The sequence below is a fragment of the Etheostoma cragini genome, chromosome 23 (genome assembly GCF_013103735.1).
Source record: "Etheostoma cragini isolate CJK2018 chromosome 23, CSU_Ecrag_1.0, whole genome shotgun sequence".
NCBI classification, from domain to species: domain Eukaryota; kingdom Metazoa; phylum Chordata; class Actinopteri; order Perciformes; family Percidae; genus Etheostoma; species Etheostoma cragini.
Genome location: NC_048429.1, coordinates 2,796,015 through 2,809,240, shown reverse-complemented (window position 1 = coordinate 2,809,240; position 13,226 = coordinate 2,796,015). Strand labels below are relative to the sequence as shown.

General features: G+C 35.1%; 1 long non-coding RNA gene across 1 annotated transcript in view; it reads left to right on the top strand.

Moving 5' to 3' along the window:
* The window catches only part of LOC117938693, a 20,776-nt gene extending 14,500 nt beyond the window's left edge, over positions 1-6,276 (top strand). The window contains exons 2-3 of the long non-coding RNA XR_004655470.1: positions 616-620; positions 6,226-6,276. This is a non-coding gene — a long non-coding RNA (uncharacterized LOC117938693). The remainder of the gene's footprint in view (positions 1-615; positions 621-6,225) is intronic.
* The last annotated feature ends 6,950 nt before the right edge of the window (positions 6,277-13,226 follow it).

Genomic DNA, 13,226 nt, shown 5'->3' with positions numbered 1-13,226 from the left:
AAAAGTCATACTATAGTATGTCGTAAAAAGTCATAGTATAGTATGTTGAAAAAAAATCATAAAAAGTCATAGTATAGTATGTTGAAAAAAATCATAAAAAGTCATAGTATAGTGTGTCGGAAAAAAATCATAAAAAGTCATAGCATAGCATGTCGAAAGAAATCATAAAAAGTCATAGTATAATGTGTCAAAAAAAGTCATAGTGTAGTATGTTGATACAAATTATAAAAAAGTCATAGTATAGTATGTCAAAAAAAGTCATTGTATAGTATGTTGAAAAAAAATCCGAAAAAGTCATAGTAGAGTATGTTATAAAAAGTCATAGTTTATTGTGTCGAAAAAACAATAAAAAGTCATAGTATAGTGTGTCGAAAGAAAATCATAAAAAGTCATAGCATAGAATGTCGAAATAAATCTGAAAAAGTCTTAGTATAGTATGTCAAAAGAAATCATTAAATTGTCATAGAATAGTATATTGAAATATATTATAAAAAAGTCGTAGTATAGCATGTCGAAAAAAGTCATAAAAAGTCATAGTAAAGTATGTCAAAAAACGTCTTAGTACAGTATGTTGATACAAATTTTAAAATGTCAAAGTATAGTATGTCAAAAAAGTCATGGTGTTGTATGTTGATACAAATTATAAAAAAGTCATACTATAGTATGTTCTAAAAAGTCATAGTATAGTATGTTGAAAAAAAACATAAAAAGTCATAGTATAGTATGTTGATAAAAGTCATAAAAAGTCATAGTATAGTGTGTCGAAAAAAAGCCATAGTAAAGTATGTTGATAAAAGTCATAGAAAGTTGTAGTATAGTGTGTCGATAAAAGTCATAAAAAGTCATAGTATAGTATGTCGATAAAAGTCATAGTATAGTGTGTTGAAAAAAGTCATAAAAAGTCATAGTATAGTATGTCGATAAAAGTCCTAATGTAGGATGTTGATACCAATTATAAAAAGTCCTAATATAGTATGTCGTAAAAACTCATAGTATAGTATGTTGAAAAAAGTCATAGTATAGTGTGTTTTAAAAAGTCATAAAAAGTCATATTATGGTATGTCGATAAAAGTCATAGTGTAGGATGTTGATACGAATTATAAAAAAAGTCTTACTATAGTATGTCGTTAAAAGTCATAGTATAGTATGTCGAAAAAAATCATAAAAAGTCATAGTATAGTGTGTCGGAAAAAAATCATAAAAAGTCATAGTATAATGTGTCAAAAAAAGTCATAGTGTAGTATGTTGATACAAATTATAAAAAAGTCATAGTATAGTATGTCAAAAAAGTCATAGTATAGTATGTTGAAAAAAATCATAAAAAGTCATAGTATAGTGTGTCGAAAAAAAGTCATAGTATAGTATGTTGAAAAAAATCATAAAAAGTCATAGTATAGTATGTTGAAAAAAGTCATAAAAAGTCATAGTATAGTGTGTCGAAAGAAAATCATAAAAAGTCAAAGTATAGTATGTCGATAAAAGTCATAGTGTAGGATGTTGATACCAATTATAAAAAAGTCCTACTATAGTATGTCAAAAAAGTCATAGTATAGTATGTTGAAAAAAAATCATAAATAGTCAGTTTAGTATGTCGAAAAAATCATAAAAAATCATAGTATAGTGTGTTGAAAAAAAGTCATAGTTTATTATGTCAAAAAAATCATAAAAAGTCATAGTATAGCATGTCGGAACAAATCATAAAGAGTCATAGTATAATGTGTCAAAAAAAGTCATAGTGTAGTACGTTGACACAAATTATAAAAAGTCATAGTATAGTATGTCAAAAAAAGTCATAAAAAGTCATAGTATAGTATGTCAAAAAAAGTCTTAGTACAGTATGTTGATACAAATTTTAAAATGTCAAAGTATAGTATGTCAAAAAAAGTCATAGTGTAGTATGTTGATACAAACTATAAAAAGTCATAGTATAGTATGTCGAAAAAAGTCATAGTATAGTATGTTGAAAAAAAAAAATCAGAAAAAGTCTTAGTATAGTATGTCGAAAGAAATCATTAAATAGTCATAGTATAGTATGTCGAAAGAAATCATTAAATAGTCATAGTATAGTATGTTGAAACATATTATAAAAAGTCATAGTATAGTATCCCGAAAAAAGTCATAAAAAGTCATAGTATAGTATGTTGAAACATATTATAAAAAGTCATAGTATAGTATGTTGAAAAAAGTCATAATAAGTCATAGTATAGTATGTCGAAAACAATCATAAAAAGTCATAGTATAGTGTGTCGGAAAAAAAATCATAAAAAGTCATAGTATAGCATGTCAAAAAAAAATCATAAAAAGTCATTGTATAATGTGTCAAAAAAAGTCATAGTGTAGTTTGTTGATACAAATTATAAAAAAGTCATAGTTTAGTATGTCAAAAAAGTCATAGTATAGTATGTTGATACAAATTATAAAAAAGTCATAGTATAGTATGTCAAAAATAAAATCATAAAAAGTCATAGTATAGTATGTTGAAAAAATCATAAAAAGTCATAGTATAGCATGTCAAAAAAAATCATAAAAGGTCTTAGTATAGTATGTCATAAAAAGTCATAGTATAGTATGTTGAAAAAAATTATAAAAAGTCATAGTATAGCATGTCAAAAAAATCATAAAAGGTCTTAGTATAGTATGTCCAAAAAAGTCATAGTATAGTATGTCCAAAAAAATCTGAAAAAGTCTTAGTATAGTATGTCGAAAAAAATCATTAAATAGTCATAGTATAGTATGTTGAAAAAAGCCATAGTGTTGTATGTTGATACAAATTTTTAAAAAAGTCATACTAAAGTATGTCCTAAAAAGCCATAGTATAGTATGTTGAAAAAAAACATAAAAAGTCATAGTATAGTATGTTGATAAAAGTCATAGTATAGTATGATGAAAAAAGTCAGTTTATTATGTTGAATAAATCATAAAAAGTCATAGTATAGCATGTCAAAAAAAATCATAAAAAGTCATAGTATAATGTGTCAAAAAAAGTCATAGTGTAGTCTGTTGATACAAATTATAAAAAGTCATAGCATAGAATGTCGAAAAAAATCAGAAAAAGTCTTAGTATAGTATGTCAAAAGAAGTCATTAAATAGGCATAGTATAGTATGTTGAAACATATTATAAAAAAGTCATAGTATAGTATGCCGAAATAAGTCATAGTATAGTATGTTGAAACATATTATAAAAAGTCATAGTATAGTATGTCGAAAAAAGTCATAAAAAGTCATAGTATAGTATGTTGAAAAAAGTCATAAGTCATAGTATAGTATGTCGAAAACAATCATAAAAAGTTGATATAGTGTGTCGGAAAAAAAAATCATAAAAAGTCATAGTATAGCATGTCAAAAAAAATCATAAAAAGTCATTGTATAGTATGTCAAAAAGAGTCATAGTATAGTATATTGAAAAAAATCATAAAAAGTCATAGTATAGTATGATGAAAAAAGTCAGTTTATTATGTTGAATAAATCATAAAAAGTCATAGTATAGTGTGTCGAAAGAAAATCATAAAAAGTCATAGTATAGCATGTCAAAAAAATTATAAAAAGTCATAGTATAATGTTTCAAAAAAAGTCATAGTGTAGTCTGTTGATAAAAATTATAAAAAGTCATAGCATAGAATGTCGAAAAAAAATCAGAAAAAGTCTTAGTATAGTATGTCAAAAGAAATCATTAAATAGTCATAGTATAGTATGTTGAAACATATTATAAAAAAGTCATAGTATAGTATGTCAAAAAAAGTCTAAGTACAGTATGTTGATACAAATTTTAAAATGTCAAAGTATAGTATGTCATAAAAGTCATGGTGTAGTATGTTGAAAAAAATCATAAAAAGTCATAGTATAGTGTGTCGAAAAAAATCATAAAAAAGTCATACTATAGTATGTCGAAAGAAACGTCATAGTATAGTATGTCGAAAAAATTATAAGTCATAGTATAGCATGTCAAAAAAAATCTGAAAAAGTCATTGTATAGTATGTCGAAAAAAGTCACAGTGTAGGATGTTGATACCAATTATAAAAAAGTCAAAGTATAGTATGTCAAAAAAGTCATGGTGTAGTATGTTGAAAAAAGCCATAGTGATGTATGTTGATACAAATTATTAAAAAAAACATACTATAGTATGTCGGAAAAAAAACGTCATAGTATAGTAAGTCGAAAAAAATCTTAAAATGTTATAGTATATTATGTCGAAAAAGTCATAGTGTAGTATGTTGAAAAAAATCAGAGGACACAGCATAGTATGTTGAAAAAAGCCATAGTGTTGTATTTTACAAATTATAAAAAAGTCAGAGTAAATAATGTCAAAATAAAACGTCATAGTATAGTATGTCGAAAAAAGTCATAAAAGTCATAGTATAGTGTGTCAAAAAAAGTCATAGTGTAGGATGTTGATACCAATTCTAAAAAGTCATACTATAGTATGTTGTAAAAAGTCATAGTATAGTATGTCTAAAAAATCATAAAAAGTCATACTATAGTATGTTGTAAAAAGTCATAGTATAGTATGTCTAAAAAAATCATAAAAAGTCATACATATAGAATGTCGAAAAAGTTATAGCATAGCATGTTGAAAGAAAATCATAAAAAGTCATACTATGGTATGTCTAAAAAAAAGTCATAGTGTGGAATGTTTAAACAAGTCAAAAAAAGTCAGAGTATAATGTGTCAAAAAACGTCATAGTATAGTATGTAGAACAAAACGTCATAGTGTAGTATGTTGAAAAAAGCCATAGTGTTGTATGTTGATACAAATTATAAAAATGTCATAGTATAGTATGTCAAAAAAGTCATATTATAGTATGTCGAAAAAAATCATAAAATACTCATTGTGTGTTGAAAAAAATTCATAGTATATGTAGCCTTTATTAACAGTCTACTATATAGGTTATCTTTCTAGACTAGGTTTCAGAAGATTTAGGTAAGTAGGAGGTAGTGGACTGAAACAATAACAGTAACAACACACGTGTCAAAGGTTGAGAATATTTATATATGTCTGGGCTCGCCATCAAACTTTGAATCTTTCCAAGGGACCCAAAAAACCTGACCTGTGTAACAAGGTCAGAATAACATAATGAACTATACGCTAACATATTATACATAGGCTAAGTACAGTGTATTAAACTTATGTTACACTAACAGAACTCATGTCTTGTACAAGTCTGCAATACAATTTCCATGTCTTGATCTCTTTACGTCATGCATACCAACAGTGTTAAACAGAACTGAAGCCAGATGCACGTGTTGAAACCATGTGCTCAAAATACAGGAATATAGTTTACATACACACTGCAAAATACGTTCTTTATAACCAAGATGTATACTGTAAATGAACGTAGACTATCTTTAATATAAAACCGAGATAGGCACATTAATATGCATTAATATGGTAACACACTAAAATACATGACATACTGCGTAGTGTCTGCGTTAGCTAACTGCATCATAGCACTCGATCCTTCAATCGCATTGGCTATCTAACTCACCAAGTTTCACGTCGGACAAACACGTCGAATATCCCACATAACGAAAATCCCTCAAGGCTCCTTGCCAGCGGTATGGTTCGCAAAGTACTTTTACAAGTGTTTTGGTGACATATGCAATTATATTTAGATGTTAACGTCTCTGTTATTTCTTCATATTGGCGGCTAACAGGCTGTCTGTGTGCCAAAAAAAAGCACCCGCCGTCACCTATCAAATCAAGGCGGGATCAACTACTGAACCAATGTTTTAATTGGTTCAAGGCTGTACGCCCGCTAACAGACTGGCCGTCTGCGTGGCAGAGAAGCTTCCGCTGTCACCTATCAATCAAGGCGGGGTCAACTCCTGAACCAATGTTATAATTGGTTCATAATAACCATACGCATTTATAATAGATTAACTTGTTAATAATAATAATATATTCATATTTGTTTCCATAATTTTCTAGTGGGCTACATATAGTATGTCGAAAAAAGTCATAGTATAGTATGTCAAAAAAATCATAAAACGTCATAGTATGTCGAAAGAAATCATTAAAAGTCAGAGTATAGTATGTCAAAAAAAGTCAGAGTATAATATGTCAAAAAAAGTCATAGTATATCATATAAAAAAAATGTTTTTTTGTCCTTATTGTCTGCTGATTTGGACACTGTTGCTATAGGTTTATTAATTTTGCTGAATCAATATTTGCTTTTTATTTCCCTGAGTTGTGCATGGTGGGTCCATCCTTCTCTGTGCGTGATAGAAATGCTGCACTATTGACCGTAGACCAGGTTTTTCTTGGTCAATGGTGCGATTACTTCCCGGTGCCTCAACATACTACGCTATGACATTCTTTTGACATACTATACTATCACCTTTTAATGATTTCTTTTTCGTACAAAAGTTGAGTCACACCAAGTTAAAAGAAAGAGTTTGCATGAAATACAGAAAATGTATTTGAACTGAATGGTTTCTGAACATTAGGGCAATGTAAAATCTTTATTGTGAATGATTACTTCAATTTTATTACATTAATCCAATGTTTCACTTCTTACAGTGCACACTGTGCTTGTTACACACACACACACACACACACACACACACACACACACACACACACACGGTGAGCCTGCAGCCAACACACATGCAAAAGATTACAAAAAAAATGATTACGGTGCAAATCCGCTATTTTAATAGCAATGCTCCAAGGTACAACCGCGCCTGGCTTTTAAAGAGAATAGGAGACGACACACCTATGATTGATGAAGATACTAATACACCCCTTATCGAACCATGCGGCTGGCGCACAGACCCTTTTATCCACGGTCAAACTAGCAAAAGTGGATTTGGACACACTCTAAACACACCTACACCATGCGCTTCACGCCGTGCGCATAGATTATTAAAATAGAGTCCATAGAGTACCCTGTATATAAAAAGGGTGAAGCCCCTGTCACGTGCAGTTCATTAAGTGTCCACCAGGCTACGCTGTCTGATAACAAATATGAGGTCTGAGGTCTGGTAAGCGCCAACCTGCATTTAAGAGAAAGTCAAAGGGGCCAGCAGTGTGTGATAGCAACTCAACACACCATGCTGGTTCATTGTATGACAAAGGGTTTAGTTCTGGTCAATTGAGCCCCTATATTTACATTCAATATCTGATCTGAGTACCGTCTTTTTGCATAGATGATCTTTTGATTTCTCAAGTGAAAGCGCACAAGACATAAGACATTTGTTTCTGGCAACAGTTTAGTAAAATAAAGACATGAAACAATTCAGAAGGTGCTTGTAGTTTGCATTTATTATTGCTTGTGTGTCCAAAGTGTGTGCTTTTGTGCATCTGTGTGTGCATATATAGATATGTGTGTGTACATACATGTCCTGCAGGCCTTGTTTGTCTATTGTATTTGTGCTTGTTATTGTTTACTCCTGAGGGGAGTGGGGAGCGATTGCATCTGAACACTGAAATTACAGCGATGCCAGACTCTGATAAACCCAGTCAGAGAGCAGCAGCCTTCTCATCTCCCCCTCGCTGGCGAGGCCCGGCGTTCCAGCATAACATGGATGCGGGTAAGGACCGGGGAGGTAACGGGGGCAGAGGAGAAGGCTTTGTCATTTTGGGAATTTTACAGAGCCAAGGCCACAATTGTGAAAGCTGAGAGCAGATCTTTCTTTTGTTTCTGTCTTTTTTTATTTATTTTGTGGAAAAGTCAGTGCATGGGCCAGGCGAAAAGAAAAAATAGGAACCAGGATGTCCAGGCAAAACGCTTATCAGACACAATTTTACCTGTCGTCAGAGCAGTTTTAAGTCTATAAAGACGAGTCCATGTTAAGAGTCAGAATGCAAGTTTGTCTGGCCTAAATGCCTACCTATAAAAAGACAAAGAATTGTATTTTATTGGGCCACATAGACCTGTGTAACCCCAGTTGTATACTTGTGGGGACTGAAATAGCTGAGGGTTAAATGCCTTACTTTAAGGGCTGTTGTACTACATCTTTGAATTTAGTTTTCATAGTTTTGGTTATCATTTCTTTCAGTTAAATACTGAAACGAATAATGGCCAGAACATGGAAAATAAGACACAAGTTATGTCAAATGCTGAGTGTAGAGATAAAGCATGCTCTCGGATGTTTTGCTTACCGATGGACTCAAACCAGCAGCCAGTTATAAGCCACTTACTAGACTTCTTCCAACAATGCCACACTGTGATTCTTCTGTTATTGTGTTTTACGCCAAAACTGTGTGTAAAGAGTGTAACTGTTTGAGGGTGGTTTGACACTTGGCACTCTAATGAAATGGCTCCAACATCTGCGCATGAGTGACTGAAGAAAAAAGATTTTTCTGCATTAAGGAGTGTATAAAGGTATAAAGGTGTGTGAGTGTGCAGAACGAGTGAAGACATCTGAACATTGTGTTCAGGGGCCCCGGCGCTGCTCTGTATTAGCTTCACCTCGTTATCGTTATCGCCTTCCTCCATTGTGGCATGAAGGGCGGAAAATGATTAGAGGAACAGGTGACAATGGAGGCAGAGATTTCTGCCTTTACCCGGGGCAGCGCCACTGTCAGGTACAGCGGCATTACACTCAAAAGAAAAGAAGACGGGGCGCCACACAAAAGAGCTCCTTTCTCACTTTAAAACACTCATGTCTTCTTCAGGAGTGCAGAATGGGTGTTCATGGGAGCCAATTGACTTCCTCCATCCTTCTCTCAGTTAATCACAGAAAGAAAGATGAGAGCTCTGAAAGGAAAGACTTTCCACTCCTCCTCTTCGCTCTCAACTCCCTTCTTTTTCTGATTTGAGAGGAAAAAGAGGGAGAGATAGCGACGAAGGAGGGAAGACAGGAAGCGAGGCCGAGGCTGTTTCCCACGGAAGCGTTTGTGCGTGTGCATGTGAGCGACTATGACTCTGATGTAGTAACGCCAGGTCATTATCTCATTCACCCCCCCACCCCCTTCTTATCTCAATGCATTCCCCTCCCGCTTTTCTCCTCCTCACCCCCCCCCCCCACCATCTCCCCTCCCAGCCTTACACAAAGCTATCAGCTCTGTGGACTTTTCTGACTATTTATGTCGGACAAGGTCAGGATCGTTTAAACCGCTCTGCCTCTCTCAGCCGGTGCAGATGAGATAGCGCGGGAAGGAGGGAGAAACGATCGATTCCCGCCGCCACGCAGATTCATTCCCGTCCTCTCCCCCTCCTCCCGCCTTCCTTCCCCCTTCTTCTCTCTTATTCTTCCAATGGGAGTTTTGCTCCCAGCCAGGGGGGAGGGTCACCGTTGCCGCCGACGCCCACAGGCACATCAGTCTCTTTAACACCAGTGCCGTTTTAAAATACAGTAGCAGCCCTTAAACTGCCCACTTTTCTCCTGGTCCAAATGAGAGCCATCCTCCCATCAATCTGAGCAGCTGGGGTTACAAAGGGACATGCATGGTGAGGCCTGTTGGGAAAGAGAGAGAGAGGAAGAGATTTAGACAGGAAGTGGCGGTTTGCATCATTCACAGGGGTGTTTTACAAATGAAGAGGGACACTTACTCAGGCTAAAGGCTTGATTGTGAAGTGGGTTTTGAAGGCCAATAAAGACCGTGATATTTAATGGTCAAAGCTGCCGATGGTTGATATTAAGCTGTACAGATCAGTAGGCCTATCTGTAATATGATAAACCTCATGTCAGTCAGCTGCTTAGTAATGTAATGGAATTTCTACAGAGGTTTGCTAATTTTATAGATTTCCTGTTGAGGTTTGTGGTGTTTTAGGTCTGTTTAGCCATGGTAACTATTAAAGGAGATTCTCCAGGAACAGATACAATAAGCGTGAAGAGTGTTCCTGGATTCATCTCGGCTGGATCCATTAATGATAACGCTCTTTATGTCAAACAAGTTGCACACATAAAATGCATTACACAATAACATTTTTCTTGAACTTGCTAAGTTAATTCAAAAGGATGAAACCACTGGTGCAGATATTGTATTTATTAGAGTCAAATGTGACATCTTTTAATGTCTTGTTTTGTCCAAACAACAGCAGTCCAAAACCCATTTATTGATATTCCGATTACCATCATTAAATCATTAAGACAGAAAGGAACACCAAGTGTTTACCTTTGAGAAGCTGGAGCCAGGGATTTTTGTTGTTGTTGCATTTCTGCTTATATGATTACTTGACGGATTATCAAACAGTTGCAGATTAAAATTCTGTCGATTGACAAAATTTCAGTTTAATTTAAAGTGTTGCTAAATATAACTTGGGAATGTACTTTGAGAGTTTTATAGCAAATGTTAAAGAGAGACATCCAAATACTTTGGTTTATTCAAGATTTTGAATCTCGAAAGAGCCGATATAGTGATAATCATTTAGAACGCAGGACACTGAAACTCTCCAGAATAACACCAATGCTAACAGTAAAACCTATTCATGCTTACGTGTGAGGAATCTGATCAAAACGTTTCATTGGATTCAGTTCCTATTGAGGGTTTCTCATAGACAGCCAGCGTAGCGGGATGTAGCGTGTTGCTGGGTTTATCTGAGCGGGTGTTTTTTTTGTGAGACTACTTACACATGTATTCTTCCCTGTGTGTGTGTGTGTGTGTGTGTGTGTGTGTGTGTGATCCCCTGCCACTCATGTCTTGGGTTACTGTGTTTCTGGCTGTATGATAGATGGCTCAGCCCAACCTCAGAGCCCCAAGCCTGAGCTGCCGGACAGCATGTCATTGCCAGTTTCCGCCAACTGAGTGTGCATGTGTTTGAATATGAGGATGTGTATGATTCTGTGTGTGTGTGGGTTTGGCCGGTTCTGACCCCGCAATGCAACAGGATAGGTGGGTAAGGATGGCCAAGCAGTGTGTTTGCATGTGTGTGTATGCATGTGTGTATGTGTGTGTGTGTGTGTAGTGTGAACTGCCAGAGGTCCGTGTCATGCTGAGTGTGGCGTTCCCAGCCCTTTCCTGTCCAGACCACACGTCTAACCAAAACCCAATGTGTGTTTACGTGTGTGTGTGTGTGTGTATGTGTGTGTGTGTTTGTGTGTGTGTGTGTGTGTGTGTGTGTGTGTGTGTGCCAGGATAGTCTTAGTCAGTCATAATTCAATTTTCGGCTGCAACTGATGATTCTTTTCTTCCTGGTTTAATCTAATGATCTTTTTCTTCTGATTATTTGAACAATAATTTAAACTATAAAATGGCAAACTTTTGTGAAAAATGCAGAAAGCGAGGTTTTTAAATTGCTTGTTTTGTTCAAGCAACAATCCCAAACCCAAGTTTCTTGAGTCCACAGTGACTTTGATAAATCCCTTGATGATTTTCTTCTAATTAATCAATTCCAATTTCCAAAAGCTATGAAGTGACTTGTTTTGATAAACAAAGATACAAGTTAAACAAAGATAAACAAAAGCAGTAAATCCTCATATTTGACAACTAAAAACCAGCAATTTATTCCCTTCATTCTATTCATTAATTATTAGATCGTGAGATACAATCCAGAACAGTTACTTAATGGACTTTGCAGTGAGATTTCGTTGTGAACCGTTGCTTCCCGGGTCACAAACAACATTTTTTATCTAACCTTTGTGCCAACACGGATGACAAGTTGCATGACTGTAACTCTGTCTGCTGAGGAAGACTGAGTGATAGGACCAAAAGCTCCAGAACAGAGCCCTTTTCGTACAATTCCCCATATGGGAGAGGAGCTCGAGCGGGCAGTAGAATGAACATGGAGGTTGTGTTTTCCTATTTGTTTATCAGAATAGAACAGAGGTCAACCACAAAGAGATCCCAGTTTCCTTTCTCACCAACATACCCACCGGTCACACCTTGTCTCAGTTCATCCATCCATCAGTGTTGCCATTTGATATTGGATGTTCTACAACAAGTGAGTCATTATTTATCTTGTTTCTTTATACAATAACTACATTGTGGGAGGAGACAATTGTCCACAACAGCTACTAAGTCAGCAATGAACTTTCAACTCTGACTTTTAAGCCAACATGGATGAAAAGTCCATAAAGTGTTCATCTACAATACAGATATTCTCTTGCTATGCTGTTTATTTTACTAAGATTTTATAAGAGCAAACATTTTTGAGTGAATCTAAATCAATTGACTGCAAACCTTTTATATGCTACTTCAAAAAACAACTAAACGGGAAAGTTGTGTGGAGATACAGCGCAACGACAGGAAACCGTTACAGTTGGTTGGTTCCCTTAACGTTTAGATTTTGTGTAAAGCACTTTGAATTGCCCTGTTGCTGAAATGTGCTATACAAATAAAGCTGCCTTGCCTTGCCTTAGGGAACGTTATAACACAGAGGGAACGTTCCCAAAACGTTAGCTTTTGGTTTGGTTCAAACTAACCTTTAGAGAACCATAAACTTCCCTTAATGTTCCCTTAATGTTGTGTGTTGGGATGGACCTTGTGGTCAGATTGTTACCATGTGCCAAGGAGCTTATGTTTAGTTTGTTGTTCAGCAGGATTAAAAACAAACTGCCGGCCTGATTTCCATGGAACTTGGTGGAAGGATGTAGCACGAGCCATAGTACCTAAAGATTACACACAAATATTTTTTACTTTGTACTTTTGACAACATTACGAGACCATGGGGGGTGTTCCGCGTACTCCGAGTGACCTTCCTAGCCTCTTTGGTTGGACAAACTTTTTGAACATATAATCAATTATCAGTTGTTAATAAAATTTCCATGAATTGATGAATCAGCTAACATTTCATGTTCTCTTGAAAGTTTGTATACCCGGTTCTTCTGCCTTCTTATTTCTTAGACTCCAACTTCTCTCCTCAATCTGTGATTTGTCTTAAAATGGGTCCTGAGATTTCGCCGCTGATATCAGACAAACATACGGCACCTAGAGGAGAAGGAAAAATAAGTAGTCAAATCCTGCTTCCCCCCACCCCCCCTCCCTATTCTTCCTCCCTCTCTTCAGTTCTGCCAGCAGACAGTGTGTTTCTCATCGTAGTGGAGATTATAGTCGGGTATGACAAGCACGCCGTCTGATACCATATCCGCTCTGAATTACAGATCAGCCCTTTTTAAATGATATTTTAAATACTTGCTGCAGGCTGCGAGTTTTCACAGGGTCTTATTTCATTGTTATTATACTAGTACCATATTTTTGTTAGAAAATCAGTGTTGGCGCTTATTTAAATGAGGGAGAGTGGAAGCCGATATACACTCCAGTGTGTTATTTTACTGTGCCACTTTGGAAAATCCCTCAGTACACCCCCCGCTATACTCCTCACATACACCCCCCAACCCTTT